The 18,758-nt window shown below is 39.1% G+C and overlaps 1 non-coding gene across 1 annotated transcript; it reads right to left on the reverse strand.

The window, feature by feature from the left end:
- Nucleotides 1-15,999: 15,999 nt before the first annotated feature.
- Nucleotides 16,000-16,106, reverse strand: LOC142165143 (small nucleolar RNA R71). Its single transcript, XR_012696101.1, has one exon. It is a non-coding gene; the product is annotated as a small nucleolar RNA R71 (small nucleolar RNA).
- Between the last annotated feature and the right edge of the window lie 2,652 nt (nucleotides 16,107-18,758).

Raw genomic sequence — 18,758 nt, forward strand, 5'->3', positions numbered from 1 at the left:
CATATACTCAGGAGGCCGACAAGACCACGGTGAGAAAATGTTTTTGACTTAACACGTACAATACTAATATACATTTTCAAATGCTAAGCTTAGTACTTGTTTTGTAGGTTGTTGGCGGCCCGACGGCCTCTTCTACCGATCCTGCCAGCTGTACTGTCGATGTTGTTGTGCATCCTCACATAAAGAGGTGAATTGATGATGATGATCCCGATAGTGTACCTGGGCGACAGGGGATGCGACTCAGGCCAGCAGCAGCACTGAAGCACACTGGCTGTGGGACTCATTGATTTACTTATGTTTGTACTTTGTGTAAATACTACATTATGTAAATAATAGTAAATACTACATTAACTGCATTTGAACAACAATTTTATTTTAACAGTACAACACAAACACAAATATAGCAAACCTACCACAATACAAACAATACAACTAATGAAAACACTTGACAAAGGAAACATAAAGATACACCACGACGCTCAACACGTACATGCCATTGTTTAGTCACGGTCGCCTAGTATTCTCTGCTCCAACCACTTGAGCTGGTCTTCTAGCTTTTTTTCTCTTCTTTCACCTCCTTGAGTTTCGCCTTCAACTCCACAATTTCTTGCTTGGATTGGCGCTCTCTGTCCCACTACCCCGTACACACATTATGAAGATGATACAACTTGTCTTTGTAGTATTCCTGCTCACATGGTTCATCAATCCATACCTTAAATTGCATGTAAGTACGTCGGCTTGCCTATAGAACTTGTTCATACATGCCCAGTAGCGGCGTCCAGCTTCTTCCCAACAATCGTATATCATGCTTTTATTTCCGCAGTCGCACCTTGGGACATAAAGGGGTTGTTGAGACATTTCTTAAAGAGAATCTTTAGTTTATGGAAATATTTGCAATAGGTTGTTGTTAAGCGCAGAAAATAACTAGAATGCGGCCGTTATTTATAGGCAAGGTTTCACATAAACATAGTATTATACCAGGCTTTACGTACACACAAAATGTAATATTATACCACGCTTTACATATTAAATTTTTCTGAAACAAAACAGCTTTTTCACATGGTTTTCAGCTTTTTCAGAATGACAAGCCAACTCACTAAACATAGTATTATACAACGCTTTACATATTAAATTTTTCTGCAACAAAACAACTTTTTCTGCAGTTGTTTCAGCTTTTTTTAGAACGACAAAACAACTCACAAAGCGTAGTATTATACCACGCTTTGCATATTACATTTTTTCTGGAACGCAACAGCCTTTTCACATGGTTTGCAGCTTTTTCAAAACGACAAGACAACTCACAAAACGTAGTATTATATCATGCTTTGCATATAGTTTTTTTTTTAATTTTTAGATTGGTCTTCTTTAGTAACACCAATAAGTTGAATATTTGAACAATTCTATGAAGAAAATACTATATTATGTAAATAATGGCAACAATTCTATTTTAATAATATTTTTATTGTAACAGAATTTTAACAACAATTTTATTTTAACATGACAACACAAACACAAACATAGAAAATCTAAAGATACACATAACAAAAATAAACAGTACAACTAATGAAAACACTTGACAAGGAAACATAAAGATACACTACTACGCTCAACACGTACAAGCCACTGTTTAGTCATGATCGGCTAGTACTCTCTGCTCCAACCACTTGAGTTAGTCTTCTAGCTTTTTTTTTCTTCTTCCACCTCATTGAGTTTCGCCTTCAACTCCTCAATTTCTTGGTTGGATCGGCGCTCGTGTTCCCATTGCCTCGTACACAAGTTATGAAGATCATAAATTCTGTCTTTGTAGTATTTCTGCTTATATGCTCCATCCATCCATATCTCAAAATCACATGTAGGCTCATCGGGTTGCCTATCAAACTTGTTCATACACGCCCAGTAGCGGCGTCCACCTTCTTCCCACCAATTGTACATACTGCATTTTTTCCGCAATAGCACCTTGGGACATAAAGGGGTTGTTGAGACATTTCTTAAAGAAAAACTTTGGTTTTATGGAAATATTTGCTATTGGTTATTGTTAAGCGCAGAAAATAAGTAGAATGCGCCTGTTATTTATAGGCAAGATTTCACATAAAATGTAGTATTATACCACGCTTTACATATTAAAGTTTTTCTTAAAAGAAATAGCTTTTTCGCAGTCGTTTTAACTATTTTCAGAACGACAAGACAACTGATAAAACGTAGTATTGTACCACGTTTTACATATTAAAGTTTTTCTGAAACGAAACAGCTTTTTTGCAGTCGTTTCAGCTATTTTCAGAACGACAAGACAACTGATAAAACATAGTATTGTACCATGCTTTACATATTAAATTTATTTTTTAATATGTATTTTTTTATTCCACAATCTTGGTCTTCTTTACTAACACCAATAAGTTTAATATTTGAACAACCATATCAAAAGGTCATGTTAAAAAATAAGATGTAACAAGATTGTGGAACATAATTTTATTTGGTAGATATTGCAACATACACAAGTACAGACACGTATTACAAATAATAAAATGAAAACAAAAGACTAGGGGTATCATTGATAGTTGGGTACATTTGACGAACTTGCACGAGTAGCTGGATTACCACCGCCACGCACACCACTTGAAGACATTTACGACAGTCGTGTCCTGTTTGCGAGCATATGCCACATTTACGCGTATAAACGGTGTCACCAACATTTATTTGGTTTTGTATACGCATTCTTTTTTGCACTTGCAGCTTGCACAAATAGTCCTTGTTACACACCATCTCAAAAGATTTCGGCGGCCAATAATGCTCAGCACCTAATGGCTGCAACTGCCTACTATACGTGTCTACGTATGCAACAACATTATATTGCCTATCGATATAGTTGGTTTCCCCAAAACCAACTTGTTGAAAGCACTTCAAGGCATGTGCACACGACATGTGGTAGATGGTCCATTTCCCACATGAACACAACCTTCTGGCTTCATTCACCGCTTGTAGATTATTTCCACGGTGTCCGCGGATAGCGGTCTTAACTTCAAAAACACAACGGTCGTGATCGTACTGTAAAAATAAATGCCAATGTGCTCGCCTCCTGTACCTTTCAAATCTTCTCATGGGTATTGGCACAAATTGAACACCCCTATCTATCAATGCCGACGCAGCTTCATGCCTTTCAACTAACCTCTCCGCACTCTGTTTGAATGTCATGCGGACCATGGGTGACAGGCAATCCACGGGCAGACTTTAACAAGCCGTTGAATGACTCTAGCACATATATAGCCAGGGCTCCCCATCGTCTGCCGCCATCAGCATGCAATGTCCACATGTGAAGCTCATGTCCCATCAGCCAAGTATAGGCTCGTGGATCTAACTGCCGATCACTTCCATGCGCCTCATGAATTTGCACTACTGGTGCTCAGTTGCAGCCATCCACATTAAGTCATGCAAAGCCTTGTCAGGATATTTCTTCTGGAAATTGGCCTTCATGTGCCTCACACAGTAACGGTGGTATGCATAGGGTTCCTGCCATTCAGGTAAGTGTTGTACAGAACTTAAAATACCACCATATCGATCAGATATTAGACAAATACCTGAACGTTGTTTGACAACGTGCTGCTTCAAGTGGTTCAAAAAAAGCATCCACGTCTCTTCGCTTTCGTTGGCACAAATGGAAAAAGCTAGTGGAAATATTTGTCCGTTGGCATCTACTGCAACTGCAATCAAAAGCTTAATATCATACTTTCTATAGACATGAGTACCGTCTATGGAAATTACAGGACGACAATGAACAAAACCATCAATTGTTGGTTTAAATGACCAGAACACATAGTTGAAAATATATTCGGGTCTGTCTGGACTCCGCTCATGCCTCCATTCAACAACAGTCTCGGGGTTAAAGTGTTGTAATGTGGCCATGTACCTGGGCAGAGATGAAAAAGACTTATCCCTGTCGCCATAAATAAGTTCAAAGGCACGTTTACGACCGAAATATGTCTTTCCTTTGGTTATAGTACAACCATACTCCTAATGGACGACTGTAATACACTCTTTAATCTTGAACCTAATGGACACTTCCAAATACAGAATCAAGACAAGAGAAATCAAGTCCACATCCAGGTTGAAGTGATTCTCATTGAATGTGTTCATTTCACATCTGTGGATGCTATAAATTTACCCACTTTCCACAAACCTGATTTCTTCTTGGTGGCACACAACATCCAGTGACAACCCATAAAGTCTCTATGGCATACAACCTTGTATACCTCCATAGCTGACTCTCTTACCGTCATCTCATGGCACTCTCTTACACTGTAGATTTTTACAACCCTAATTAGGAGAGCTTTATTGGGGAAATACATGCCCTTCGCTAGCAACGCTGGTCTAGACTCATCCCACATCGCTGACCGAATTTCGTTATCATCCATTGTTAGGGCATTCACGTCCGACATACTTGGAAAATTATCAAGGTAGGGAATATTCCGCTCATGAAATGGCACGAGGGACTCGTACACTCTTGGTCTAGCGGGAGTGCAGGAGCATGCTCCCTCGTCAGCTCAGGTTAGGCATCCACTTTCTCCTCGTCATCACCCTCATCAGGGAAGGGTGTGTCATCTCCAGACTCATCCGCATTGTTGTCATAATCACTATCATCTTCCTGACTCTGCGCATCTGCCAAATCATGAGTCAGTACATCGTCTATGAGCAACTGTGTGAGGTCAGGAACATCAAAATGCTCGTTTTCACTGCACAAACAGAACAAAATGATAAGCTACCCAACTAGATAAATACATTACATATAGCTATATCACTTTACTTACAAGTCGTATTGTCTTGGCATTTCATGATGGATATTTTCTTGTTGGTGATGACTCCCGGATGGACCACCGTGGTCCAATAGGCTAGAACTACGCATATTCCAACTAAGGGCGGGGTCATAACTTGTAAAATTCATATCTGGACGGTACCCCCTATAAAAAATATGAGTGTTAATACAAATCCAATTAAAACATAAAATAAACATCGCTAAAGCGTAGAAAAATTGAAGTTTACCAATCGTCTTGTGGATTATATAAAGTCGAAAAATTATTTTGTGGCTGCTCATTCACCGGTGGTGACAAGTTTAAATCAAGGCAAGCTCTTTCATCAGCAATCTGTCAGGCAAAAACTGCTCCAGAATAACCACCTGATGATTGGGGGTTATCTCTACTATGTACGCCCTCATTATTGGGAGCGTCTTCAACCTTGACGTATATTTCCAATAATTTTATTACAATAAATTCCCTGTATTCATCCAAAATCCGCAAAAAATCTCTAAGAGTTTCATCATCTTCGATGTTAAACTCAGAATAATAAGCAAACCCCTGCGGAGTCACTGAATATGGAAATCTACCGGTTACTTTAAGGTTCACCGAACGTTTCCTCACACTCATTTTTTTACGTAGCAATAATACCAATTTATTATACTCCATTGTAAGCGAGAATTTAACATTACACTGTGGAGGTGAGCTATACCTCACAGAGTTATTCTCCAGCACAACCTCACCCCCCCTCCAATATAATAAAACCCTTATTTTTGGCTCTTCAGACATTATAAAAAAATGATTGATAAGAAGAAGAGAGAAGTATGAACGGAAGTTTGAAGGAAAGTTTTGAATGGATTTTCATAAAACTCAAACGCATTTAAATAAGGCAAGTTCGAGGTTGGAGTGCAGAATTTTTTTTATATAAAACGCAGTACAATACCACATTTTATGTATTTGAGTTATTGTTATATCAGTTATCCGCAGAACACTTATTGGTGGGCCCATGTAAAACGCAGTATAATGATACATTTCAGTGTAAAACGCAGTATTATACTACGTTTTACAGTAAAAAAACAAATTATTCTCTGCAGTCTTGCAGAACTGTTATAAGGTGGACCCAAATTTTATAGGGAAACACAGTATAATACTGTGTTTTCCTTAAAAAAAATTAATTTTTAAATAAAACACAGTATAATACTGCGTTTAACTTTAACGGCTAACTTTCCGTTAAAGTAAAACGCATTTATGTAAAAATATAACTTTTTTTAACTGTAAAAACTTATTTTTTGTCCAAAATGACATCATTTCAATTTGGACTCCTGCTATATTCATCTGCAAGCTCCAACGTGTGTGTGAGAGAGTGGGGGAAGCAGGAGAAGCAGAGAAAAATCAAAGGGATTAGGTAAATTGGTAAAGGGGTTCAGTGAGATAAAAGAGGAATGTTTCAAATTAAAAAAAGTACACGCGTTTGCTTAATACAGTACACGCATCATGAAGATCCATAGCTTCGTACAACTTTTATTACTTTTTGTACCATTGTCAGATGCAGTGTTCGTCCACCTATAATAGAATAATATGTAATAGAAAAAATAGGGGTGATGTGCGTTAGATACACACTTGTATCTCGAAAATAATTACTCCCACCGAATACGTGTATTGAAGCAACAAGTATAAGACAATTGACAAGTATTTTTTATACTAGCTTTATATGAATTCTTATCTCAGTTTATTATTTAAGTATACTAAAGTATTATCTTATCACTTAATCGTACTCAAGTCCATGTGCCATAATTTGACACGCATTTGCCCCTGTCGTATTAAATATGTAGTTATATATATTTTTTTCATTATACTTTTCGGGCATTAATTATCTTTGCCATTACCCTTTTAAACACAAATACCTTCTTTCTCTTAATGGTAAACTCAAACCTAAACCCACCTTTAAAAGGATATATGGAGATCATTTATTTATTCGGGCTATTAGTCAACCCATACCTTTAAAAATACTCCATTTATCCGAATTCTAAAACCCATTAAAGTCATAATTAATAGAGTAATCTAATAATACGATTGCAAATATGATCCTTTTCGTTTCTCTTCTTTCTCCTTTATCCTTGTTCTATTTCCTTCAACTTTTTGGTAAAGTCCAACCAAATCTTTATAGCGTAGAGACGAAGCTGTTAACACATGTTACCATATCCATAAAGTACAAGCTTTCAATAAATCCCAGCAATACGATAAACGAAGATTTTGAGTTTTGAAGCATAACTTAGAGTCCTCGAGTAAACACTAGAAGGCCATAATCCAGATGGAATAAAGAAGAAAGAAGTTGAATGGCATTTTAGGCAAATAGCTTTCAAATCCAAGAATGACCAAGCCTCATACGTCTAATAACATTGGGCATTTATGCACGAGCTAGTCCAATCCAGCCGAGGCCTCACGAGCCACGAATTAGATGGGCTAGGACGGATCGGCTAGCTCATCCTTTAAAAAAAACAAATTTGTAAGAATTTTTAACAATGTAAATTCGAACCTAAAATTCTGTAAATATGTTAACATTTCTAACATATGATGATGTGTGAGTAAGTAAAAATTTAAAAAGCATAAATTTTTGTAAGATAATATGTTAGTATTACATAAATTTTCATAGCATTCAGGAAGGTCAACTTTATTTGAAAATAGAAGGGTTTAGTTGTTAATAAAACTTTGAAGTTGCCAGCAAAATTTCAAGAAATTACAAATAATTGAAACAAGAAAATGATACTTTACAAAAAGAAACCTTAACTCACACTATGAATAGATGCAAATCAAAATATACCTACCCAATAGTCACATACATATACAATATGATTAACATAAAATAAAGTAAAATAAATGAAAATAAACTTAAGGGTGCCCAATAAACCAACATGAATTGAATTCTTCTATTTTGTTGACATAAATTTTATTACACCAACAAAGTGCTGAAACTATATAAAACACAATAAATAATTCAAACTAAGAGATAAAAAATATAAAATTCATGCTGATTCATTCTGAGAAACCATATCCCAATAACTCAATCCAAAAGACTCATTTGGTTATGTGTTATCTCTAAGTAAGATATGTCTATTTGACTATTTTTAATTGAAAAATTGACACCTGATGACAATACATAAGGGGAATTGACAAATTTTTAGCCTTATATTAGATTTTGGCAAAAGTAGCCCCAAATAATTAGCATTTTATAGCCAAATCCTAAAAACTACCCTATTTTATTATTTATTCTCCTAACCGTTTGCTGCTCTCCCTCTTATTGTTCGCTGGTCCCCCTCCCCCTTCTTGTTCGCTGCCTCCCCCATTCCCTCCCTCCCTCCCTATTCCAAATGAGATTAAAATGGCGGATTAACTCTACCATTGGTTTACTCAGTATTACCCATCAAGTACAGAGGAGCGAAGCTTTAATATAGAGCGACAAATTAATATGTGCATACAATTCTTCGAGGTCCAAACATACATACATACATACATACATACCATCAAGTACAGAGGAGCGAAGCTTTAATATAGAGCGACAAATTAATATGTGCATACAATTCTTCGAGGTCCAAACATACATACATACATACATACATACATACATATATATATATATATATATATATATATATATATATATATACATACATACATACATACATACATAATATATAATTTCTTATGAATATATATATATATATTCATAAGAAATTATATATTATACATTGGTATATGCAGGAAGGAAAGTAATTTTTGATATACATTTTAATATACACAAAGAAGGATAATAAATTTGTGATATATATTTTTATATACACGTTTTATTATGTATTATATAGTGTGATATACAAATAATATAATTAGTTTTTTGTGATATACTTGGATACAAAGATAATAATAAATTATAGACAACTATCGAAGGAAAATAAATTTTTGATATACACAAAGAGAAAAATAAAATTGTAATGTATATATTGGTATACACGTTATTTAACATGTTATACAGTATGATATACAAAAAATAATATTTATTTGTGTTATACACTTGGATATACACTATGATATACAAACTATATTTATAATTTTTAATGCTTGTGAGAAATAATTTAAAAACCTAGAAAAAAGATTGTAGAGATTTGGGAAAAAATCTTGAAAGATTTTTGAATTCTAACAAAAAGAAAATAAAAGCCTATTTTTAGGGTAATGATTGGACCATTAGAAAAGAGAGAAGATCATTAAATGTTAAATTTAGGTTACGTGTGCCAAATGCTAAAATATAGGCTATTTTCTGTCAATTATTGGACTAAATTGTTATGCAATGCCAAATCCTCTTTTTAATTTTTATAGTTTTAATTTTAAGTCTGAATTAAATTCTTTTTGGCCCACGAGTTGGTCTTGGCCCAACCTCAATCGATCTTAAGGGCCGGCAGGCTAATTTGGATAGAACTTATAAGCTGCGCTTTTCTTTTAAATGGGCAAAGGAAATTTTCGATCTTGTTTTCTTTGGAAATTTTCGAGCAAAGGAATTTGTTTAGTTATTTAGTTGTTGGATCTTGTTTTGCTTAATACTGCTCTGTCCCCGGAGTATTGAATCGGCTGATCTGTTTTTCCGTTAAATCACCCGGTGTCGCCGTTCGCCGGTAAACCTCTTCGTATCGCCGGAAAACCGCCTGCTCGCAGGTGAACAGTGTCACCAGAGAATACAGCTTCTCTATTATCCTTTGGTTTCGAGTAGTTGACTTTGTTTTCGAGTAGTTGAACCACTCGGACGGTGAAATCGTTTTGATCTCCGAGTTGGACTCGGTTTTGTGCCGCATCGAGTTTGCTTTTTGTTTTTGCTTCAAACAGGAATTCGCGGAGTATTGGAGACAAGTTGGGCGCACGAGCACTGGCAAAGGAGAGCAACCTGGGCGAGTGTCAGCAAGTGGGCGGGAGCGTACAACTACATCGAGCACAGCAAATCAGCCACAGGTTTTGTTATCGGGAATTGGTACCTCCTGTTTTACTGTTTCCCTTTTGGTGTTAGCTAAATTACTGTTATTTTACTTCGCAATAGTTAAACCTTTGAACTAGGATACTAGCTACCACGTGTTTCCTTCAAGTTTGATTTGTGTACGTTGTACACTAGCGAGACTTCTCTAGATTGTTGTAGGTGTAGTGGCTGCAGTCTGGGATGATAGAATAAGGGCATGTCCTCGGGTGGGGCAGAGTGTGGGGTGGGGTTCAGGGGGTGGGTCGGGTAGCAGGGTAGGTAGAGGGGGCAAGGGAGCATATAGGTTGAGAATCGGGTCATGGAACATAGGTTCACTAACGAGTAAATCCATAGAGTTGGCGAAAATCCTGCAGAAGAGGAAGATTAATATAGCGTGTGTCCAGGAAACTAGGTGGGTCGGATCGAGGGCGAAAAATGTGGATGGGTATAAGTTGTGGTACTCTGGTGTCCTGAGGGGTAAGAATGGAGTGGGTATCCTGGTAGATAGCCATCTTAGGGAGTCCGTGGTAGAGGTCAGGCGGGTGAATGATAGGCTAATGACTATAAAGTTGGTGGTGGGTGAGGGTACTTTAAATGTCGTTAGCGCGTACGCGCCACAAGCAGGCTTGGATGAGGATATTAAAAGGCAATTTTGGGAGGGGTTGGATGAGATTGTTCGTAGTATACCGCCTTCTGAGAGGTTATTCATAGGAGGAGATTTCAATGGTCATATTGGGTTATCTGCAGGTGGGTACACTGAGGTGCATGGCGGATTTGGTTTCGGAGAGCGGAACGGAGGGGGCATTGCGCTGTTGGACTTTGCCAAGGCTTTCGATCTAGTCATTGCAAACTCGAGTTTTACGAAGCGGGATGAACATTTGGTTACTTACCAAAGTTCGGTGGCGAAGACTCAGATTGACTATCTACTCCTCAGGAGATGCGACAGAAGGTTGTGCGAGGACTGCAAGGTTATCCCAGGTGAGACCCTCTCAACGCAGCATAGGCTTTTGGTGATGGACATTTGTATTAGGATAAGGAGGAAGAAGAGGTCAGTACAAGGACGCCCCAGGATTAGGTGGGGCGCCTTAACTAAGGATAAAGCTAAAGAGTTGGAAGGAAGGTTATCGGCAATGGGAGCTTGGAGAAGTAGTGAGGACGCAAACACAATGTGGTCGACGACTGCGGACTGTATAAGAAAGGCGGCGAGGGAGGTGTTAGGGATATCTACGGGACACTATGGTGGACACAAAGGAGATTGGTGGTGGAATGCAGTTGTCCAAGGTAAAGTGGAAGCAAAGAAGGCGGCTTACCTAAGGTTAGTAGGGAGCACTGACGAGGAGGAGAAGAGAGAGAACAGTCAAAGGTATAAGGTAGCTAGAAAGGAGGCGAAGATGGCAGTGACAGAGGCTAAAACGACAGCTTTTGCTCGTCTGTATGAGGAGCTAAGGAACAAAGGTGGGGAGAAGAAATTATTCCGACTCGCTAAGGCGAGAGAGAGGACAACTCGGGATCTGGACCAAGTGAGGTGCATAAAAGATGATGACGACAAAGTTTTGATGGGAGATGACCAGATTAAGAGGAGGTGGCAGACCTACTTTCATAAACTTCTAAGTGAAGAAGGGGATCAGGATATTATACTTGGGGAATCGAGGAATGCCGACAGTCACCATGAAGTAAGAAATTGTAGGGACATTGAGATCGATGAAGTCATGGAGGCAATGCGTAAGATGAGAAGGGGCAGAGCTACCGGGCCAGACGAGATTCCGGTTGAACTGTGGAGGTGTGTGGGTCAAGCAGGCTTGGAATGGCTTACTGCATTGTTTAGTGTTATATTCAAGACTAATAGAATGCCTGAAGAGTGGAGGTGGAGTACAATGGTCCCGTTGTATAAGAACAAAGGTGATGTCCAGAGCTGTAACAACTATAGGGGCATCAAATTACTAAGTCATACCATGAAAGTTTGGGAGAGAGTGGTAGAAATGAGAGTGCGAAGGACAGTGTCTATTTCAGACAACCAGTTCGGGTTCATGCCGGGACGATCTACCACAGAAGCTATCCACCTTATTAGGAGGATGGTGGAACAGTACAGAGATAAGAAGAAGGATCTCCACATGGTGTTTATTGATCTGGAGAAAGCGTACGATAAGGTTCCTAGGAAGGTCTTATGGAGCTGCTTAGAGGATAAAGGGGTCCCGAGTAACTATATTAGGGTGATTAAAGACATGTATGATGGAGCTAAGACTCGGGTTAGGACAGTAGGAGGCGACTCTGAACACTTTCCAGTTATTACGGGATTGCACCAAGGGTCGGCGCTCAGCCCATTCCTATTTGCCCTAGTGATGGATGCACTGACTCATCATATTCAAGGGGAGGTTCCATGGTGCATGCTATTTGCTGATGACATTATTCTAATTGACGAGACAAGAGGCGGCGTCAACGAGAGGCTAGAGATTTGGAGACATGCTCTTGAGTCTAAAGGTTTCAAGTTGAGTAGGACGAAGACGGAATACCTCGAGTGCAAATTTGGAGTTGAACCGACGGAAGCGGGAGTTGAGGTGAGGCTTGACTCTCAAGTCATTCCCAAGAAAGATAGTTTCAAGTACCTTGGATCGGTTATTCAGGGGATCGGGGAGATTGACGAGGATGTCACACACCGTATAGGGGTGGGGTGGATGAAGTGGAGGTTAGCGTCGGGAGTTTTGTGTGACAAGAAAGTTCCACCGTTACTAAAAGGTAAGTTTTATAGAGCAGTAGTTAGGCCTGCCATGTTGTATGGAACTGAATGTTGGCCGGTAAAGAACTCACACACCCAGAAGATGAAAGTAGCAGAGATGAGGATGTTAAGGTGGATGTGCGGGCATACAAGGATGGATAAGATTAGGAATGCAGATATTCGAGAGAAGGTGGGTGTGGCCCCCATGGAGGACAAGATGCGGGAAGTAAGACTCAGATGGTTTGGGCACATTCAGAGGAGGAGCACTGATGCACCGGTGAGGAGGTGTGAGCGACTGGCTGTAGTGGGCACGCGGAGAGGTAGAGGGAGACCTAAGAAGTATTGGGGAGAGGTGATCAGACATGACATGACGCGACTTAGGATTACGGAGGACATGGCCCTTGATAGGGAATTATGGAGGTCGAGCATTAAGGTTGTAGGTTAGGGGAGAGGGTGAATATTTCTACAGCACAACTGAGAGAGACTATCTAGTTAGGAGTTAGACTAGGAATGTCAGTGGTCGTCTATTGATGCAGGGCTTTACCTTCTAGTTGTACTATACCAGCCATCTAATTCGTATTTCGTATTTCGTATCCTGTGTTTCATATTTCGTATCTCCTATATATTGTTGTTATTTTATTACGCATTTTTATGGTACTAATATATTATCTCCTATTGCTTTTTTTGAGCCTTTTGAGCCGAGGGTCTCCTGGAAACAGCCTCTCTACCCTTCGGGGTAGGGGTAAGGTCTGCGTACATATTACCCTCCCCAGACCCCACTTGTGGGATTATACTGGGTCGTTGTTGTTGTTGTTGTTGGGCAAGAGATTTTTTTAACTCAATCCTACTCAAATAACAATCTGGATTGAACTGGCCTCATCGGCAAACCCATTTTAACAGCTTTACCTATATGCTACAATCTTACTCCTAACTAGAATATTATGATTCGAAGTTCTAAAAAAATATGATGGCCCAATATATAAACAGTTTCAAGAAAAACAATGCATGAGGAAAGCAGTTCTTGTGAGAAATATTGCACAGGTGGTCATCAAATTAAGATTTATACACAAAAGCTACTATTATTTTTTTGGTAATAAATGTGAATATTACCATAACAATCAAAGCAATTTTACATCCTACGAGCCTCTAGTATTTGGATGGATCGGGACTCTAGATCTCCAAACAAAAAATAGCACATCTAGTTACATAGCTTCTGAATCAACAATTATCTTTTCCTAGCTCTCTTTTCCCTATACAATCTCTCCAATCTGTCTACAATCTCTTTCCTAATTTGTTCATATACAAGGCCTATATTTACATTTAGTTTCCTAAAGATTTTCCAGTTTCTTGCTTGCCAAGTGTAGTACAACATGGCACCCCATACAACAACAACTATTTCCTTTTAGACTTAGCTCCATCTTCTCCTTTTGATCCATTTGATCATCTTATTTGCTTCACTGTTATGAATTTTGATGCTGATAATAGGCTATATTCATGTAGTTTAGCGACCATTTACGCCCCAACTTAGCTATGCTTTATTGTTATATGAAAGTTAAATGACAACAAATGGCTCTATTATGAATTTTGTGCTTTGCAGTAGAAAGTCTTGATTATGAGGACATTGAACAGTGTTTGGAGCTAATTTGGAGCAAGGAAAGCCAATCGGAGGTGAATGCGCGTGAAAGAAGAAGGAAAAAATAGAAAAACAACTGAACTTCATGAGCGCGGGCGCGCTCCAACCGCGTTCGTCAGGCACAATAGAACGCGATATGTGCGGCCCAAGCACGGTCCAGGCGCGGCCGCGCTCGTCACCTCGAGGAACATTATTTTCAGGGGTAATTTCGTAACTTCGAGGGAAACTCTCCTTAACATATAAGAATACCAGGTTTCCCAAAGAGAGGGTATCAAGGTTTTTGAAGGATTATTGAAGGCAAGAAGAGGCAAGAGGCAAGGCGGAAGATTCAGCATAGAGTTTTACCTTTCTTCCTCTTGTTTTGATCATTAATGATGAATTCTACTGTTATGATTGTGAAAATGATTATGTGTAGCTAAACATTTAATCTAGGATTTTGATGGAACCTCTTGGAGGATGAATTTCTGATATATTAATATAGATTTGCCTTAATAATTTCTCTGTTTGTTCAACTATATTGTGATTGTTGTTGATTGAAGGGCCCTCAATTGGCTATGCCTCTTTAGTATGCATTACTCAAGAGAGAGTGTACATTTAGGTAGTTGTTGAACAATAACACTCCTAACTTATATGAGGGATCAGTACGAAGGGTTTAAAGGTGGGATTAGGGATAACAAAACCTTGAGTGCGATCTAAGTGAGCTGTAACTAAAGCTAGCTAGTGTAATTCGGGAGAATATGTCTAGTATATTGTTGTAATTACTCGAGAGAGAGTTATAGTAGTCAGAGTGCTCATGATCGATAGATAAGACTTAGGTAAATTTGTAGCAAACATAGCGGAACAGATTCTGACAAGAGGGGAAATCATAACCTTAGACCATTATTATTCTTGCTTACAATCAGTCTATAGCTAGTCTTAATTTATTGTATTTTTATTACATAATATTTAGTTAATAAACACCCAAATTGTTAATCAAATATCTCTGACGATTGAATACGCGAATTTCTGTAAGTCTAATAGTTGTGATTGATAGGTTAATTCCATGTGAGATTCGACTCCGGACTTGTTAACCGAAAAATATTTGCAGCAACCGCTTTGTCCTTTTTATAAGGCATAGTTGGGCATGATCAAATTTTGGCGTCATTGCCGGGGAATTACTGGTGTTATTGATTGCAGTTAAAAAGAAGTGCAAATTTTTTTAGTGTAGTCAATTTTCTTCAATTTAAACTGATCATTAAAATTCTAATATTTGTAGTCATGGTTGTCACAGGTGCATGCCTAGAAACTCCTCAAGAACTAGAGAATTGTTCGAAGCATTATCAGATCCTGAGAAGGTGTTCAAGGCATTGAACCGTGCAAATAGGAAAGGCAAACAACAACAAAACTCAACCGAAAGAATCGAATCAGACATGGAAGACGATAATCTAAACAACAGGGACAACGTGAATGACCCAAACAACAGAAACAACGCAAGTGATCCATCGATCGAGGTGTGGCACCTCTTGTGTTAGAAGCAACACTATATGACTAGTCACAACCCACAGCTAACAACTTAGCAACTGTTATTGTAGTCGCTCAGATACAAGCAGACTCATTCCAGATCACAAATAACATGCTACATCTGTTGCAGAACAAGGGACTATTCTCTGGATCATACGTTGAAGATCCCCAACAGCATCTAAAGAACTTCCTCTCAATCTGTGCCACGCAGAGACAACACAATGTGACACCGAAAGCAATACGTTTGTTGTTTTTTCTATTCTCAGTGACAGGAGCATCCCAAACCTGACATAATTTACTCTCTATCAACTCCATCACTACTTGGGAGGAATTAGTCAAATAATATTTGAGCAAATTTCATCCACCAAACAAGACTGCTTAACAAATTGATGAGATATTGAGCTTCAAACAGAGACCCACTGAGACGTTTCATGAAACGTGCGAGAGATTCAAGGGTCTCCTGGTTACATGTCCACATTATGGTATTCCAGAGCAGATGTTGGGGCAGAGATTTTACATAGGTTTAGCAGATACTTTGAAAGCTAATATTGATGCTTCAGCGGGTGGAGCATTTTTGAGCAAGACATTCAGAGAGTGCAAGATCCTACTTGACAAGATGGCACAAACTCAGGATGGACAACACGGAACGCTCCAATCACTCATGTGGTTCACTCAGTGGCTCTAGACCCAGCTAACTCCATAGTTGAAAATATGGCTACTTTGATACACAAATGAGCATCCTCACCAAAAAGGTAGAAGAATCAGGTGAGAAGAAGCATGTACACATAGTTGATGCAACTAATGGGGGTCTATGCACATCATGCATTAATCATCTATATGTCTGTTCATGGAGTGTTGAAGGTGAGAATCAACAATATTAGGAGAACATGAATTATGTGGCCAACTACGGGGGACCGAGACCAGGTGGTCAGAATTGGGGTCAGCAGAATCAACAATATAGACCATCTCAACAGCACTACAACAACAACAATAACATGGGGCTATGCGACCACAGGGGCAAATGGTGTCTTACCAAAGGCAACAAGGGTACAACCAGCAAAATCAGCAGCAGGCTTATCAACAACCTCAATAACAACAAATTGTGAGACATGAAAATTGGTTTGCTAAACTCGAGGGTATGATGCAACAAGTGATTGGGTCCATGGGAAAGCTAGCTGACAGAGTAGACTCACATGAGTCAGCGATTAAAAATATTGAGATCCAGCTAGGACAGATTTCCATGGCCCTAAATAATCGTCCTCATGGGACGATACCTACAGACACACAAATCAATCTAAAAGAGCAGGGCCCGAAGCAGCTAATGGCAGTGAGTTTCCAACATAGTAGGGACTTAGATCTGGAGCAAGAAATTGCTCGTGATAGCATGCTGACTGAAACACTGGTGCCAGTACCCATTGAGATAGATGATTCAACAGGTTTAACTGAGGTGACGGTACAGAATGCGCAAGAGAACATCAACAAGGAAGATGTGGTTGAGAAAGAGACTGAAGCTGCACCGGAACCGACAGTAGAAGTAGTTCCTGAACAAGAGAAAAACATTGAACCTTAAAGACCCTCTAGCAGCTTGTCTCATGAATTTAGACGAAGCTAATGGTGAAGACTTGGCAGAGTGGGTACTTGCTCTTGAAGGCTAAGGTTTTTGGAAAAGGGAGCTGGAATTTGAGCCTTTGAACTTGGAGGAAAGAAAAACTCCTCCAGCTAAGTCGTCATTGGAAGAGCCACCAAAGCTGGAACTGAAGCCATTTCCATCTCATCTCAGGTATGAATTCTTAGGACCTGAGTCAACTCTACCTGTTATTATCTCATCCAATTTGTTAGATGTGCAGGCAAAACAGTTTTTGCAGGTACTAACTAAGTGCAAAACTGCAATTGGGTAGACCATTGCAGACATTAAGAGGATCAACTCGGTCTTCTGTATGCATAAGATTCTGCTAAAAGATGGGCACGAACCTTCTAGAGAACATAAAAGAAGGATGAACCCCAACATGAAAGAAGTGGTGAAAAAGGAAGTGATCAAATAGTTAGATGCGGATCTCTGACAACAACTGGGTTAGCCCAGTGCAGTGTGTATCGAAAAAGAGAGGTATGACGGTAGTGAAAAATGAGAAGAATGAGTTGATCTCTACTCGGACAGTTATAGGATGGTGAATCTGTATGGAATACATGAAGTTGAACTTAGCCACCAGGAAGGACCACTTCCTACTGCCATTCATTGATCAAATGCTAGATAGATTGGCAGAGAGGTCTCACTTTTGCTTCCTGGATGGGACTCGGGTATAATCAAATTTCCATTGCCCCAGAAGATAGAGAGAAAACGCCGTTCACCTGCCCTTATGGAATCTATGCTTTTCGACGAATGCCATTTGGCCTATGCAATGCACCCGCCACATTCCAAACGTGCATGATGGCCATCTTCACAGATATGGTAGAGGAGATAATGGAGGTTTTCATGGATGGCTTCTCAGTGGTTGGGAATTCATACGATGATTGCCTTGTAAACTTGAGGCGAGTTTTGAAAAGGTGTATAGAGACTAATATAGTCTTGGGACACCTAGTGTCAAGTAAAGGTATTAAGATGGATCGTGCAAAAGTTGATGTGATAGAAAAACTTCCACCACCCACCTCAGTCAAAGCAATCAGAAGTTTTCTTGGGCACGCAGGTTTCTATAGGAGATTTATAAAAGATTTTTCCAAAATTGCTAACCCCTTGTGTAAATTGCTTGAAAAAGATTACTCTTTTTTGTTTTCTGATGACTGCAGGGTAGCTTTTGAGGAATTAAATAAGAGACTGGTGACATCACCTATCATAGTTGCCCCCTACTGGGAGCAACCGTTTGAGCTGATGTGTGATGATAGTGACTACACTGTGGGAGCAGTGCTTGGGTAGCGAAAAGATAAAATCATGCACCCAATATACTACGCAAGTAGGACACTGAGTGGAGCCTAGCTAAATTACACTGTGACCGAAAAGGAGATACTGACAGTGGTGTTCGCATTTGACAAGTTCATATCTTACCTGATAGGCTCAAAGGTAACTTTTTATACTGACCATGCTGCTCTTAGGTACTTAATTGAAAAGAAGGAGTCAAAACTACACTTGATTCAATGGGTGCTACT

The sequence above is a fragment of the Nicotiana tabacum genome, chromosome 1 (assembly GCF_000715075.1).
Source record: "Nicotiana tabacum cultivar K326 chromosome 1, ASM71507v2, whole genome shotgun sequence".
In the NCBI taxonomy this organism is placed as follows: Eukaryota; Viridiplantae; Streptophyta; class Magnoliopsida; order Solanales; family Solanaceae; genus Nicotiana; species Nicotiana tabacum.